At 40.4% G+C, this 17,777-nt stretch overlaps 1 protein-coding gene and 2 pseudogenes across 1 annotated transcript in view; all 3 read right to left on the reverse strand.

Annotated features, from left to right (window-relative positions):
- DPYD (dihydropyrimidine dehydrogenase) overlaps nucleotides 1–17,777 on the reverse strand; it is a 1,751,827-nt gene that overhangs the window by 805,886 nt on the left and 928,164 nt on the right. The gene's annotated exons all lie outside the window — the stretch shown is intronic.
- LOC134961923 (5S ribosomal RNA) lies at nucleotides 6,956–7,074 on the reverse strand (annotated as a pseudogene).
- On the reverse strand, nucleotides 13,821–13,939 carry LOC134964513 (5S ribosomal RNA; annotated as a pseudogene).

Here is a 17,777-nt window from a genome sequence, read left to right on the forward strand (position 1 = left end):
TGTGACTTGAAGCTATTGTAGCTACTGGTAAGGTTACACATGCATATGAAATTGTGGTAGACCTGTGTATTTGAACTTGTTATCCAAATCCCTGAATCATAAGGTCACATACCTATTTGAACTTGCGTTCAGGCCTATGCGTTTGAACTTGTTATTCAAGCACTTAACCATAAGGCTTAATTTAACTTTCACCTGTGTACCCCACCGGTGTGTGGTTTTTTTCAAGTATCCAGAATACGTAATTGCCATTTCATTGATGCACTAACAGTATTTATCAAGCACTAGAGACATACCCCTGATGAAGTCTTAGAGTAAGACGAAACGCGTCGGGTTATTTGTTCATAAACATCAAATCTCTGAATTGTCAAAGGAGAAGGAGGAATCTATCAAAGTTATTTCAACTGGTCCTCTGTACTATATGGTGTTATCTGCAAGAAGAGATACTATACCGTTTTGTATCATTGCTTTTATGTTGTAATAAATTTTACATGGAACATGTTAAATGTGGTTTTATGCTCACGAATTAGGAGTAAATATCTTAGGGAGACTGCTGTTTTTCCCCATTGAATATTGGGTGGAAAAACAACCCAAGTGCGCCCATTCCTCTACTGGCACATATATATATATATATATATATATATATATATATATATACATACATATATATATATATATATACACACTTATTTATTTAATAACAGTTTCTTATATAGCACAGCAAATTCCATTGCCCTTTACAAATGGATACAGTGATGACATAAAAACTAAATTGGAAACAAGAGTGAAAAAAAAAACAAGACTGGGTAATAACAGACAGTCATAGAGGTAGGAAGGCCCTGCTTGCAAGCTACAGTCTAAGGGAGGCAGGCATTGATACACAGGGATAGGTATTATCTATTGCACAAAGGTCCACCAGATTACAAAGGTTCTTGGTGGGCTGTATGATATTGTCACACAAGAGAGATTACAGATTTTAGTAAGGGTTGGGATGAGCACAGGATGCAGAGCTTTACTTATTTGTGAGGGTATGGGATCAAGAGGCAAGGTAGTAGGATGAGAAGAGTGTTGATACCTTATCTTCATTTGTGGGAATAAATGAAGAGAAGGTGCCAGAGAGTTCAGGTAGGGAATTGTGAAAGTCGCTGACTAAGGAAGAGCATATCATTTCATCTCAGATCTTATCAATCTTGTACTTGAAGTAGGAAGCAGTATCTTGCTCACTGATAGTGGCTGGTGGGTTGGTTGGGTGAGGGAGGATTGAGAAGTGATTCAAATGTATTAAAACCTCGCTTGGGGTTAGAGGCTTGAGCAGAGATGAGAGTTTAGAAATACATTTGTTTGGCAGTGTTCAGGGCATTACGATATTAGTGGTAAGTCATCTTATATGTGAAGAAGTCGCTAGGTGTATGAGATTTATCACAATGCCGTTCAACTTTAAGTGAGGGTATTTGTAGGTGTCTTGTTAATTTAGATGGCTACGGTTGACATCTAGGCCTTTGTGGAGTGTGATGGATAGCTGGTACCACTTCATCAAGGGCTATTTCTAAAGTCTAGTTCAGGTGTGATTCAGCCGACTTAGGAGAATTGAATGCCGAAATAGTTGAACATAGTAGTGCTGGAAAGTTATTGAATATTAATAGTGTTAACATTTCCATGGGTTTGAGGAGAATTGGAGGGCTTCAGTGAGATAGAGTTTGAAGTAATTGAGGAGAGCATGCAGGTGATAAGGTTGTGATCCGAGAGAGGGAAAGGAGTGGGAAAGGGAAAGGAGTGTTAGTGAATTCAGAAACAGCTGACCTTAGCCCAGCTGACCCTAGATTGCATGTAAAGGAATACTATGGCTAATTAATACAGGCTACCAGTGAGGTGAATGTTACGTTGATGAAAGGTAATAGATTACACTGTATTTGACTATGCAAACAATAGCCCAATATACCTTTATTAACTATGTGTAACTGAGTAAAATTCAAGTACAAGTATTATCAATTGAATGCAAATCAAGATATTACAAATGTTGCTAAGCATACTGTAAAATGGTTGCATAGTGTTCACAGAGTAAGGAGTGCAAAGTGTTAGATATATACATAGTACATTGGAAGTTGTAGAGAAGTTCATCTGTAGTTGTTTTAGCTGTTTGATGTTTTCTTTCAGTTTTCTACAGGCTTTGTAATATATAGCTATCTCTCTCTCTCTCTCTCTCTCTCTATATATATATATATATATATACACACAGTATATATATATATATATATATATATATATTATCACTCACTTTCCCATAGAGAAAAAAATGCAAAAACCAGCACTCACGATTCAGTTGAAAGCAGAAGAGGATTTATTCTTCAATTCAAATCCATTAGTGATACATCCAACAACTGTGGCCCGACAGCTGTTTCAATGCATAGAGGTTTTCTTCAGGGGCTAATGACACAGAGCCCAGAACTTGTATATATGGCAGAAAATGGAGCCAGCACTTAACAAACCAAACCAAACCCATGCTGTGGGAGGGCTCTCCACATGAGTTGTGTGCTCATTGGATGCCTCCGTGGGATTGGGAGTGTCAGCTGTGTAATTAAGGTAAACAGACCTTGCTCCCAGAGCCGGCCCTAACCAATATGATGCCCTAGGCAAGATTTTGGCTGGTGCCCCCTAGCACCACCGCTGGTTCTGCCTCTGACCTTGCACCTCTTTCCCAGCACCATCACCCCTCACCCATAGCAGTCCTTGTACCCCCTATATTTTAAATAGGAACAGTTCGCACATTTGACGCACAGCCCAAAAAGGGGCATCTTCTTGCTGGGAAGGGGCATGGCCACACAATAGTAACCCGAATTTCAATTACCCCACACAGTACTGCAACTTTATTCACATTTTATCTTGCGATAGTGTCCATAATTCATATTACATCCCACAGTAGTATCACTTTACCTTATAAACGTTACTCCTCACAGTAGAGCCCCTTATTCACATTACATCACACTGAATTGCTCCTTATTCACATTACACCACACCTTATTGCTCTTTATTCACATTAGACGACACAGTAGTGCCCTTTTTATTTGCAACGCCACATAGTAGAGCACCTTATACACATAATGCCACACATTAGTAATGCATTTATACACAAATCCACACAGTAATGCCCCTTACACAAATGAGACACATTAATGTCCTTATAAACATAATGCACCTTACACATTATGACAACCTTTATTAATGCCCTTTTACACATAATGTCCCTTACACATATGCCGCACATTATTAATGCCCTTATACACATAATGACACACATAGTGCCCCCTACACATTTGCTGCACATTATTAGTGCCCCTATACACATAATGACACACATACAGTAGTACCCTGTTACACATATGCCGCACATTATTAATGCCCTTATACACATAATGACACACATAGTGGCCCTTTACACATATGTTGAACATTATTAATGCATTTTTACATGACGCACATAATGCTTCTTACACATATTCCGAACACTACTGCACAACCAACCCACTCACATGCACACAGCACTCACACTTCCACTAACACTGTGACCTCTGCCTCTGCTTGGATACAGATGTGTCCTCACAAATCTTGCATCAATGCTAACGTCTGGCACTTTTTTTAATGAAAATGCATCTTATTTGCATTGCTATGTGGCTAGGATGCACAAGCAGCTTCTGCTGATTAAACTGATATGCAGCATGCCAATATACTGTGTGAGACTGTGGCTGTATCTGCATATGAAATGCTACATACAGAATATAGGCATGCCGCATACCATTTTAATCAGCAGAAGCTGATGATGCCCCTAGGCATATCAAATGCCCTAGGCAATTGCCTAGTTTGCCTATGCCTATGGCCGGCTCTGCTTGCTCCCCACCCGGTTACAGCTGAGGCTGCATGGCTCCCAGGTGCTGTCAGATGATGCACATATGCAGATGCAGTCAGCATTAGTGAATGTGGCCACCGATCAAAACGTAAATAAACAATACTTCCTCACGTGTAGGTGCCTAGTGTTTGGTGTTGCTGACTGCTGCTGTGATCTGTGCTGATGGGAGAGACGGAACAAGCGGCAGCAATAGGGGGCACCAGCCAAAATCTCTCCTAGGGCATCTAATTGGTTAGGACCGGCTCTGTCATATGCCCCTGGTTTGCTGCTAGTGCTCATCATGGTATACCCTTCCATGGTACACCCCCTCCTCTTTGGTACAGTAGGTGCACGTGCACGGGGTACAGTATGCCTCCAAAACAGGGTACATTCTCTCATGTCCAGTACTACAGTACATAAGCCTACAGTTCTTCCAACACACACATCTTGAACTTTGCATACAGTATGTGAGAATGCCGTTACATCCAAGCTGCTTTGTTCATAAGCATTAATGTAAACTAATTACATACAAATCTGCAATGACTGCACTAGTCTGTGCTCATTTCTGGAGCATGCACAGTACAAATAAACACAAGCTCTGGTCTACAATGTCATATGTTAGACTATGGATTACAGATACAGTAGATCTTTAAATGCCACAGCATTAAAGATGCCAAGTTTTAAAGGAGCAGATCCAAGGAGTAGAAAGAGTAGATGCAACTTATAATTTAATAATGTTAAAATATGCAAATTTTGCACAAATCAAAAAGGTTTTGTCATCGAAGTTTATTGAATTGGAGTCCACTACAAATCATTTACATATGCTTTGCTGTTGTGTAAAAACAACTGAAATTCATTTTTCCATAAATATAAAACCCAAATCTTATTTATAACCATTCAAGTGATTTGTGATGTCATTACAAACCCTGACTTAAGTCAGACTGCCAGAAAGTGCAGTGAAAGTTGGACACATTCAACATATCCAAAATGTAATTGCATTCAAAACAAAATTACACATATATTTTTTATTTTTTGCAATTCAACTTTTCTTAGCATGGGAAGAGGAACTTATTATTTTCAAAGACATGTTGGATGTAGTTAAATAATTGGTCTTGTAATAATATCCTTTGGGGCGTTTTTTAGCTATTGTTTATGTAAATTCTAAGAAGATATTTTGGTCATTTATTTTCATCAGCTTTTATATGCTGACAAAATGTTTGTTGTAACAGTTTATTAATGCTCTCATCTATCTCAATAATACCACACATTGTTATATGTCCTTTTCTAGTACTTTGTGGCTAAAGTAACAACAATATATTTTAAATCGCCAATTTGTCTATGTACTATGATGTATTTTAACATCATTTTAGTGTGTATATATATATATATATATATATACACACAAATACAGAGAGAGATAAAGTGTAATAATAATGTACTATGCGACTTACTATACTCAGGTGAATTGTATAAACTTGTAAACAGTAACTGTTAAAAGTTGGTAAAATAATATCACTACTATACGATAGGAACATATGATTATTGTAAAATATCCACTTCCAAATTAAGCATATTTTAAACCACACAAGAACAATATGAAATCACTAGGTATGGCCCTATACTGACAGATTCAGTGTCGGACTGGAGCATGTAGGGCCCACCGGAGGGATGCAGTGGTAGGGGCCTGTGTTAGGGGTGTGGCCAGTCTCCAGAGGGGTGTGGCCTGCCACCTCATTGGTTTGACTAACCATCAGAGAGTGCAACGTCTGGGCCCCTTCATAAATATATACAGTAAATTCAGCTGCTGCATGCATGATAATACACCAGATTAATAACTGCAATGCACTGTAGAAAATGCACCATAGTCCAGTATAAGGTAACATATGTATAATGTAAAATTCAAGTGCACAGTCTGGAACCTGATCCTTAGAGCAGGAGGTGGGCCCCCAGGCAGTAGGGCCCACCGGTGGTTTCCCCTGTACCCCTGTGGGCCAGTCCAAGCCTGGACAGATTCATAGGTGAATCCTATGTAGTTGCTAATGTCTTGGCAACCTACTGTAGGTATACCCAGGACACCTTAGAAACACACTACCACTGTTGAATATCAGCTCCATATTTACTGCCCATCCCCTTAACTGCTCCTTACCTTGTGTGGGGATGAAGTGGCATGTTCTCATTATGGGAGTGCAGGGCTGTGAAATCATATCCCTGCACTTCACTAACTGCTGATTAAAAACCTGGAGGACCAGCAAACAGCAGTTTCAAAGAAAAAGAAGCTTCTTGCTGCTGACCCTTCATATCAGTGGTCAGCGCTTCATGTGATGGTGTATAGGGGAAAATGAATGTGTGAGTGACATTTGCTGATTGAGTTCTAGGCAGTTCCTAATCCCCAGACCATAGGAGACAGCCTAGTCTCGCCTAGTGGTAGTGCCAGCCATACCTGTACGTTCTGACTGACAAACAGCAAGGCATGTCAACTATATAACAGTCTCAGTGACCCACCAGCGTCAAATAATCAAATAATTTTATTAGTTGAAACAAATTTTGCAGTGTGTTGAAGGGTTTTTTTTGCAGAGAAGCAAAAAGAAGACTGTTTTAGTGTCTCTCTGGGGCACACTTTATATAAATTGACTTGTTGATGAAAGTAGAATATTTGTAAATGTGAGTATAGAGATAAAACCTAACTTTTATTAAATATCAGACGAAAAAGACAAATTACACGAATAATGCTTTATATATCAGCAGGGTGATTAAAAAAGTATTAAATGATAATATGACGGTATGTGACTCACTTAGTGTAAAGTTGGTGGCAGATGATTTGTCCGCACACCCACTGGGATTAAGCAAGTATTGATGTTTGAAATTAATCAGAGCGAAAATTTGGTAAATCTTGTTTTCTCTATCAGTTTATGAATTTTTATACATAAGTATATTCATATGAGAGAAACAAGAAAAAACGGCTTTAACGACTCCGGACTCCTTCTAGAAAGGTAAACACAGGTGAAAATACTGCAATAAGTAATTGCGGTGGAAAATACTGGTGAATGAAGGGTATATACACGGAAGGTGTGTTCCTTGATACTACAGTACCCAGTATTCCCAGAGGGTAACCCTTTCTGGTACTGACCAGGCCCAATGCTGCTTGGCTTCCAAGATCAGACGAGATCGGGCATGTCCAGCATGGTATGACTGTAGATAGTCAAGTAGATACCTATCTGCGTGTGGAAAAACCAGTTGCTTAATAGGTTTGAGCCGGTCTAAAAAAGTGTGGGGAAAGGTATTCCCAGTTACTTCAAAGTGTCTGGACAATGTGTCCCATTGCTTTAGATGTAAAAATAAAGCCAAAAGAAAGGGGATTTTTCACATAGATACAATACCAAAAATTGAACATAAGGGAGCCAGTATTCTGGTATTGATACTGGGGCGGTTTGAAGAAAAAATAATAATAAAGAGGGCTTCAAAAAGGGCCAAACATATTGTACATGTTCACAATTTCCCACAACTGAATTGTGGTGGTATCAGTGAGCATATGCGCATTGCCCCACTGGCGAAATAGAGTGTACCAATACTGCGAAAATATAGCCTTTTAGCTGTGGAATATCATGTAATTGAAAATAAAGGCACAAAATGACTTCTATCTATCAACTTGTGTGAAAAAGCAAAAGACGTTTAAATATACCGACATTTACACAGTCCAAGCAGATTGCCTGGTGGAAATAATATTCAGGTAGTGAAATTAGAGAATATGTCAGTCTGAATTAGACAAATTCTGGGTTAAATGAGTGAATAAATTACTGAGTACTTTGCAGCAATACCATATGTTATCTCATAAAAAACATAATGTTTCACATAGAATCCAGCACAAAAACAGTATAAGCAGTAGACTATCTATTGCGGAAAAGATACACATATAAGACAATATTTGTCATCATTTGTTTAAGACAGGCTATGTGTACTGAACCTCTGTCAATAATTTAATCAGGTTCTCCTTAACAATGGTCTGACTAGGCTGATAATCAGAGTGATATTTGGATTGGTACATAAATTACCACCTGATAAGTGGTCTCCCTGTGCTGGTTAAATACCTTGTCTGTATAGAGTAAATCTGGGGAGACGGCCAGCAAGTACTGTTTGGTCAGAGCTTGTTACTTTGGCAACCTATCCTGTCCGTGCCATATGCACAGAGTGGAGAGTGCTAATCCCCTGTAACATGGAAAAGTACAGGGGGATAAGGTGCCTGTAAGGATAGCTGGTCAGAGGCTGCAGGGAAGGGTGTAAAGTACCTGCCGTGTGCTGGAGAGGAGTCCGCCCACCGGAGCTCCGTTATGGAGGCCCCGAAAGTCGGGCGCTGGACCGGAAGTGACGCGCGTTTCGCTGGGAGGAGCTGGTTCACCTGATCGTCTGATCAGTGAGCCCTCCGTGTGTGCCTATTAACTATTGCTTGAGCCAATAGCTTTGTAGGGAGGCGTGATTGGCAGGTACTATAACCAATAGGTGGGAGATGCAAAGGAAGTGTGATTGATGGGTCCAGGGACCAATGGGTGAGAGATGCCGGAGATCCATATGAAGTAAATCGCAAACCGCAAAGATGCTTAATTAAATAAATAGAATACTTTGTTTGTTAAAAGCCATATTAATGTAGCATATCTTAACTGAGCTCCAGGTTGATCCACTGTAATATTGGATAATGAAATGACAGAATAACAAATACAGGATGGAAGTGAAGCAAGTCTTAACAGTGTCAAGGGGGTTAATTAAGATGCTGTTAATGATGGGGAATGGTATGGTTCTAACGAAAAAGGATTGATTAAGAGAATAATTATGCAAATTTGGGTTGCCCAGGATAACTTAGATTAGGAGAAGAGAAAGGTATAGAGAAAATTGTTATTTATATGGTGGGGGATACAGAAATGTGAAAAGAAATGTGAAAAGAAAAGAAACCACAAACTGTATGGAAAGGGCCAGTTGTGTCTAAATAGGAAAGGTGGGGAAGAATGTGGGGAAGGGGGAGGGGTTATGTATTGTATATTAGGAGATAAAGAGTTGGAAGTGTGGGTGTGTATAGCAAATGTGTGAGGTTTGTTGAGACTGGATGCTATAATGAACGTGTGAAGGACACGCAAGGTGGCCTTTTGGAATAAGGATGGTGCTGTGGTGTTGGATAAGAGGAAAAGGTGGGGGGGTTTATTATAGGGGGTTAGTTGAATAGATTAGTGTAGAGAAGTGTGAAGTGTTAATGAGAAATAAAGGGGATGGAGGATATGATTGTGATGCTGTAGGTGAAAAAATGAAGAAGGGGAAAGGGGGTTGTTGTGGTGGGAGGGGTGAGGGTGAGGGGGGAGGTGGGGTGGAAAGGGGGGAAAAAGAAGAAAAGAGAAGGGGGGGAACGGGGAGAAAAAAAAAGGGGGGGGAGAAAAGGAGGGGGAAAAAAGAAGAAAGGGGCGGGGAGAGGAAGGTATGTAATTAGGAAAGGTGAAATAGTTTGAGTGACAAATGGGGTGCCAAGATGATGTGCTGATTAAAAGCTAATTAGTGACCGTGCTGAACTTGTGAGATAATAAGTGAATGTGGGGGGAGGGAGGGAAAAGGGAGAAGGGGGGGTAAGGGGGGGAAGGGGGGGAAGGAGGGAAGGAGGAAAGGGAAGGAAAGGGGAAAAAAAGGAGAATGGGGGGGAGTGGGGGATAGGAAGGGGGGAGGGGAAAAGGGGGGAGGGGAATTTAGGAAAGGAGAAGGGGAGAGGGAGACGGGGAAAAGAAAGGGGGAAAGGGGGAAGGAAGAGGGTGAAGAAATGGGAATAAGAGAAGTGAGGAAATTGAAAAAGGGGAGGTTTCTATGTGATTATACAAAGAAGTTGCATATCATTACTTTAGATTATTCGAGAAAGACACTGTAATTGATGTGTTCGTTAAGACCATTGGGGGCTACTGTTCCAAGTTTGAATGTCCACTCACTCTCTTTCTTCAAAAGGGCTCTTGTTATGTTACCGCCCCTAATGCCTAGTTTGATCTGTTGAAGGCCAAATACTTTGAGTTCCTTGGGTGAGCCTGCATGATGTTGGAGAAAATGTTTTGCCACTGTGGTCAATTGTTTGAATTTCTGGTGATCTGTTTTGGCGTTTCTAACGGATCCGATATGCTCAAGAGCCCTTTGTTTGACCATGCGGGTAGTCATGCCTACATATTTTTTCTCACAAGGACAAGTGAGGCAGTAAACCAAATTGGTACTTTTGCAATTAAAGTAATTCAAAAATTGTATCTTGTTGTTGAATTTATCAACTATCTCTAAGGTTCTAGAGATATAGGAACAGGCCTTACATTCTCCACACGGGTAAGTACCTAAGATGGTAGGGTTTCTCACCGGTTGTGATGTATAGTGGCTCTGGACCAGTTGATCTGCCAGATTAGGCGAACGTTTACAGCTCATGTCAATTGTGTTATTGAGTCTCATCGCTTAGTCGCTATCTGACAGTAATACAGGCCAGTGTTGTTGAAGGATCCCTTTAATGTCTCTCCATTCCTCGCAGAATGTACCTACAAATCTGAGGACTTTGCCCTCTTTGTCAGGGGGCTTTTGATGGAATATTAGTGACTCTCTCGGGATTTCTTGAACACATTTTTTTGATCTTTTGATGAGTCTTGAACTGTATCCACTTTCCTTGAGTCTCTTAGTGAGGTCTTTGCATCTCTCATGGTAGACTTCTTTACTTGAACAGTTCCTTTTTAGTCTAAGAAATTCCCCTTTGGGGATGTTTTTAATGGTGGGTGGGAAATGGGAGCTTTGTTGGTGTAGGAGGGTGTTGGTGGCAGTTTTCTTTCTGTATAGTTCTGTAGCTAGTAAGTTGTCACTTCCCCTGTAAATCCTCAGGTCTAGGAAGGAGATACTTTCCATACTTTGTTCGTAGGTGAATCTGAGATTTAGGTTATTATTATTCAGAAATGATAGAAATTGTGACAGTTCTTCTTGTGACCCCTCCCAAATCATAAGAATGTCGTCAATATATCGTGTCCAGAGGATGATATGTTGAGTAAAATGGTCTTGGTCATCATGAAAGACGACTTCCTGCTCCCACCAACCCAGGAAGAGGTTAGCTTATGTGGGGGCACAGGCCTCCCCCATAGCTGTACCCCTTTCCTGGGTGTAGAAGAGATTGTTAAACGTGAAGTAATTTCTACGTAGGGTGAAGTCTAGAAGAGTTAAGAGGAATTCATGAAAGTCATCCAATCCACTGGTCTGTAAGAAATATCTGACTGCTTTGAGACCTAGATCATGATCAATACTAGTATAGAGAGCTTCTACATCCAAGCTTACCAACAAATGTGTATCCTCCAAAAATATGTTTTCAATTTTTCTCAAAACATCAGTTGTATCACAGGTGTATGACGGTAGATTGGTTACATATTCTTTCAGATGAATCTCTAAAAAAGTGCAGGCTTTCTCCAGTAGTCCTCCATTCCCTGAGACAAAAGGACGTCCAGGTGGCTTTTGTAGGTTTTTATGAACCTTAGGTAGCAAATAAAAGGTTGGTACTCTGGGGTTCTGGATTTTGAGATAGTCAAACTCTGCTTGTGTGATGGTGCCTAGATGTCTTGCTTCTTCGATGATCCTCATTTACTTTGCTGTCAGATTTTCCATAGGGTCAAAGAGGCTTTTGCTGTAGCAGTTTGTGTCATTAAGTTGTCTTTTCACTTCTTTTTCATAGAGTTCTTTGGGCAAAAGGACCACGTTGCCCTCTTTATCTGACTGTTTGATTAATATATCCTGCCAGGTTTTTATTTCCTTAATGGTATGTCTTGCCTGAGGGGACAAGTTTCCTGTGGTTCTGATCTTTCTTTTTCTTGTGTATAGTTTGTCTAGATCTTTGGAGACCAGGTTGATGAATGTTCTTACTTCTGGACAGATTGTTTCATTCGGAAAGAAGGTTGATTTTTTTTCTACAGATCTGTCGTTGTGTGTGAGTTCTCTGGGTTGCTACCGGTCCAAGTAGTTCTTCCAGGCTATTGAGCGCTTCCATTTCTTCCAGGGATCCAATGTCTGTGGTAGAGAGGGTTATTTAATTTTCTTTGTGATGTTCTTGATTGGCATAAAACTTGGTACGTAAAAGTTTGCGTCCAAAAAGGTTAAGGTCTGTCTGCCACTGAAATCTATCAAATTTCTTGGTTGGCGAGAATGTAAGTCCTTTCTCCAGGACCTCTTTATGCATATGTGAGAGAATATGGGTGGAAAGATTTATTATTTGAAGGCAATCAGATTTTAATACTGTTTCTGGTTCCTCCGTATGGGGTATCAGTTTGGTGAGGGGGAGCCCCATCTTCCTCTTCCTCTTCCTCTTACTTCTTCTGGTTTTTCTTTTCCTTGTTTTGACCGTCCCCGAGACCGGCTGGTTTGGTCTAAAAAATGGGCTAAAGGGGCTTGTTGAGTTCTTGTGGAGGAATGATTCCTCCATTCTGTGTTGAATTCCTCAAGATCCTCTGAACTGGATAATTCCACCTCGGAAGATGAGGGGGTCCCTTGTTGAGTTGAAGTATTCTACCGCCTTGTAGGTCTTGTCCACTTGAAAATTCTCCCTACGTTAAAATCTCTTTTATCCCTGGAGAATTTATTTTTCTTACGTTCAATGATAGTACTTTCGTAAGTATCCAATTCCCTTTTAAGTTTTTCAAAGGACGTCTGGAAGTTGGTATCTTGTTCCCACTTCTCCAATGTCTTACTCAGTTTTTCAATTTCCCTGGTGCATCCCTCAAGAACTAAGTTATTGTGTTTGATCAATATCTGCATTAATTCCTGTGAACATTTAAAGTAGGCTATTCTCCCATTCCTGCCTTAGATTGTCTGTGTAGAGTTCAAAAGAGGGGAATAATTTCAGTCTTAGACCTCTTGGTGTGATTTTCTGTTTGCAATAATTCTCCAAGCTTGTTAAGTCCAAATTTGTCCTAACTTGTCTCTGTAATGTGTATTTTAATTTGAAAAGATCATCTTCCCAGGTTCGCTCACAATCATTAGGAGCCACCTCTGTAGGGAAGATGCTGTCCAAGTCTTCAGTCCTACGTTTTGTATTGAGCTCAATTTTGAGGCTGAAGCTCATAATGGTTGGAAAAAGTTAATGCTGTTTATAAGGCACACAGCAGGCTTGATTGCTGCGAAAGGCTGCACACGGGGGGATTTTCAATATATGAAAGGGGACAATCTTTCCGTGCTAGATTCCAATAGCTGAGAAAGACCTCAGTAAAATACGCAGTAATGGGTTGGGGTTTTGGAATCTGCACTGGACCAGATTGTAAATAGGTAATAACATTTTTTAAACAATTTTTGTACCATAAAAGGCAAAATTGATAACCAACATGAAACTACCGCTTTGCCTGCCTGGATTTTGGGATAGAACGAAGTTGGCGGTGCTCCCGGCCATTAGTTCAGAACAAACTATTGAAGGGTTTTTTTGCAGAGAAGCAAAAAGAAGACTGTTTTAGTGTCTCTCTGGGACACACTTTATATTAATTGACTTGTTGATGAAAGTAGAATATTTGTAAATGTGAGTATAGAGATAAAACTTAACTTTTATTAAATATCAGACGAAAAAGACAAATTACACGAATAATGCTGTATATATCAGCAGGGTGATTAAAAAAGTATTAAATGATAATATGACGGTATGTGACTCACTTAGTGTAAAGTAGGTGGCAGATGATTTGTCCGCACACCCACTGGGATTAAGCGAGTATGGATGTTTGAAATTAATCAGAGCGAAAATTTGGTAAATCTTGTTTTCTCTATCAGTTTATGAATTTTTATACATGAGTATATTCATATGAGAGAAACAAGAAAAAACGGCTTTAACGACTCCGGACTCCTTCTAGAAAGGTAAACACAGGTGAAAATACTGCAATAAGTAATTGCGGTGGAAAATACTGGTGAATGAAGGGTATATACACGGAAGGTGTGTTCCTTGATACTACAGTACCCAGTATTATCAGAGGGTCACCCTTTCTGGTACTGACCAGGCCCAATGCTGCTTGGCTTCCAAGATCAGACGAGTTCGGGCATGTCCAGCATGGTATGACTGTAGATAGTCAAGTAGATACCTATCTGCGTGTGGAAAAACCAGTTGCTTAATAGGTTTGAGCCGGTCTAAAAAAGTGTGGGGAAAGGTATTCCCAGTTACTTCAAAGTGTCTGGACAATGTGTCCCATTGCTTTAGATGTAAAAATAAAGCCAAAAGAAAGGGGATTTTTCACATAGATACAATACCAAAAATTGAACATAAGGGGGCTAGTATCCTGGTATTGATACTAGGGCGGTTTGAAGAAAAAATAATAATAAAGAGGGCTTCAAAAAGGGCCAAACATATTGTACATGTTCACAATTTCCCACAACTGAATTGTGGTGATATCAGTGAGCATATGAGCATTGCCCCACTGGCGAAATAGAGTGTACCAATACTGCGAAAATATAGCCTTTTAGCAGTGTGTAAGTGAAACCAGTTTCATGTTTGTACAACTGAAATTCCAACAACTAGTTGGTCATCGACCTTGAATAAAGAAAGCTTTAGAATTATTTATTAACTGTTAATTCTCTAAACATACCTGCCTTTTGCCCATCAACATTTTTCACACATTGCCACCAGCTATTTTCTTTTAGTCAAATGCCACCATCTGCCCATCAGATTTCCTACTTTCCACCCCTGCTGAATAAACTCTCTCTCATACTGCTCTGCACATAACCTTCCCTCTCACATGCCTGCTGCTTCCCCTAAGACTTTCTTTCACCAACTTTTCTCTCACGCTCCTCTTCCGACCAAATTTCTAACACATGCTTCCCATCCCCGGTCTCATATTTGAAACCTGCCAACCAACTTTTCTCTCACATGACCCCTGCTGTCCACCAGGCTTTCCTCCTCGCTTTTCTTTAACATGCCCTTTCCCACAAAATATGTAGCATATGCCACCCCCTGCCCATAAGCTCTTCTCATATTCAAAACTATCCCTCAAATGTTTTCTTATATGTTTCTCATGTATTCTCTGTCAACCAGTTTTTCTCACATATGCCTCCCTCTGTTGCCCACAAGCTTTTTCTCATCTCTAGATTTTCTCTCACATGGCCTCTACCCACCAGTTTATTTCACATATGCCACCTTGCACAACAACTTTTTTACATATGCGATGCCTCATATCTAGATTTTCTCGGATACTGTAAGCCAGGTATCAGAGGATCATGCACTGAGCTCCACCAATCAGCACAAGCTTATCTCACTTGAATGAGGTGGAGTCTTTTAAGAGGGAAAGCAGCAGAAAGGACCACAATACAGTAGCTGCTTGGTGAATATTTCCAGTTAACCTAAGTCCTCCAATGAACCTGTCAGGTGCATTCTGTTAGGTATGATCTTAATTCAGGAGTACCTCCTCCTCATCCTCACTTTATAAAGTGTATTTAACTTTAAATGACAAACCATTGTAGTGAATTTATTATATAACATGTCTGCAAATGTACCATTTATATAATAAAGTGATATTAAACAGTTCTTCCTGGAGGTCTTTGCAGGCTCCCTGCTTAAACTTGTTTGAATTCTTCATTTGGACTATTGGTGTCCTCCGTTTTCTTCATCCTCTCTTATTATGCCACAACCACAACATGAAATGCTATTTTATATATCACTAGCTGTTCTACCCGTTCTTCGCAGTGGAGTTTCTGATGTTCACTGTTCTAAATGAGTGTTAAAAATTTGATACATCTATAGATATGTAAATTTAAGACATCTTTAATGTAAGTAAATATTAATACATGGTTCTTGGCGTTAACGGAGGAGCACCCGCAGCAGATACATAAAAAAGTGACAGACCCTTTTTTATTTTATTTTTTTATTCTACACACTGGAGATGCAATCCAAATTTTGATTATTATTATTATTATTATTACATTTTATTTATAGGCAAGTGTTTTGCAGTGCCGTACAAAGGACAGTACAGGGAGACAAAACTTAGCATAACAGTAATTAAATAACAAAAATGGAGTACAGGTAAAAAAGAGCACCACAATTCTCAAAACATAATACAGCTTAGATGTAAGTAGCAAGGGAGTAATCATTGTACTACTTGGGGCTGGTGGCCAGAAGATAGAGAGGAGCCTTTACCAGTAGGAAAAAAAGCAGGTAAAGATGGTCGCTGATTGAAATGTGTCGAGAAGAGGGCTTAGACAACAATAGGAAAGACGGCCCTGCTCTGAAGAGCTAACAATCTAGTGGGGAGGGGTGACAGACAGATGACATGAGGTGCAAGCAAGCGGGAGGAAGCCTGATGACAGTATGCAAGCAAAGCAGAGATGTTCAAGGCGTGGGGCAGGGGGATGGAGGAGCAGCATAATGACTAGATTATGCATTGGAGGGGTGTGCTTTGATAAATAGGTGGTTTTTCAGTGCCCGTTTGAAGCTTTGCAAGGTCGGGGAGAGTCTAATGGAGCAGGGGAGCGCGTTCTACTGAAGGGATGCAGCATGGACAAAATCCTGAACTCGTGCATGGGAAGCAGTGACCAAGGCAGAGGAGAGGCAACGGTCATCAGCCGACCGTAGTGGGTGGGAGGGAGTATGAAGGGAGAGGATCCGATTGTCCATTTGGGTGTTATTGTTCATGCAATGCAAGCCACACATCGGTAATGGCATCATTATGTCAAACCCCTTTTCATCCCCTTAGGGGAGGTTTATTAAAATTCTAATTACATAGTTTTCCTATTTCCTACCTGCAGACTACCTATGTTACCTTTCATCTTCCGAACATATTGGGAAGTAAGAGAATTAGTGATGAGTCAGTGAGTGAGTGAGTGAGGGCTTTCACATTTACAGTGTATACTGTATATACTGTAGATAATCCTTATGGTAACTAGAAAGATTGCCATCTTTCCATTAATCAGCATGGCACTCGTCAGTTGCCTGGAGAGGTTTATAAAGGACTGAGTAATCTGTAAAATGTTTCACATTAAACTGTCTAGTAAACAGTATGCAGTCAGCAAAGATTCTTTAAGCACAAATAAACATTAAAAAAAAAAAATCTCCAGAACTTGAAGGACAAAGTTCATTATGCAATGGACAAAAGGAAAATATACTGGTGAACTAGGGGTCTGCATTTACTTGCCATTTGAAGAAAGGACCTACTACACAGCATGAGACATATCCACCTAGTGGGGATGTGGTATCAGGGGTGAGGCAGAATTCTTTGGTTGAAAGTTTTGTGGCATGAAAAGGGAATACAATTAAAATTGCCAATGGGCATATTAATGTCTCATACAGTACAGTCATGCTTTTTGCAGTATACATGCTCCCATTGGGCGAAATAATCAGGCGCCATGGCCTGGTCTACCACTGCTATGCAGATGATACACAACTGTACTTGTCCTTTGCTCCGGGCACTGATAACCCAATAGCAACCCTAAATGGCTGTCTAGCTGAACTACAGGAGTGGATGAGCGCCAGTTGGCTGCGACTGAACCCGGATAAAACAGAGGTCCTTTTGATACGACCGCAACATCAAAGGACAAGACTGCAGCATAGCCAACCAACTGGACTTACACTGGGGGATTCAGAATTACAGACCAGTGATCGTGTGCGGAATCTTGGCGTTGTCCTGGATGGTGGCTTGACACTTAAACATCAGATATCAGCCACAATCAAATCCTCATTCTTTCACCTGAGGAACATAGCCAGAATCAAGCACTTAATTCCCTCAGATGACATGCCAAAAGTCATACATGCATTTGTATCATCTCGTTTAGACTACTGTAATGCCCTCTACCTTGGTCTACCAACAAAAGAATTGCAACGCTTACAGCTGGTGCAAAACACAGCTGCCAGGCTATTAACCAACCAGCCCCGTTCTAGCCACATAACACCCATCCTCTACTCCCTTCACTGGCTGCCTGT

This window comes from Pseudophryne corroboree, chromosome 9 (genome assembly GCF_028390025.1).
Source record: "Pseudophryne corroboree isolate aPseCor3 chromosome 9, aPseCor3.hap2, whole genome shotgun sequence".
In the NCBI taxonomy this organism is placed as follows: Eukaryota; Metazoa; Chordata; class Amphibia; order Anura; family Myobatrachidae; genus Pseudophryne; species Pseudophryne corroboree.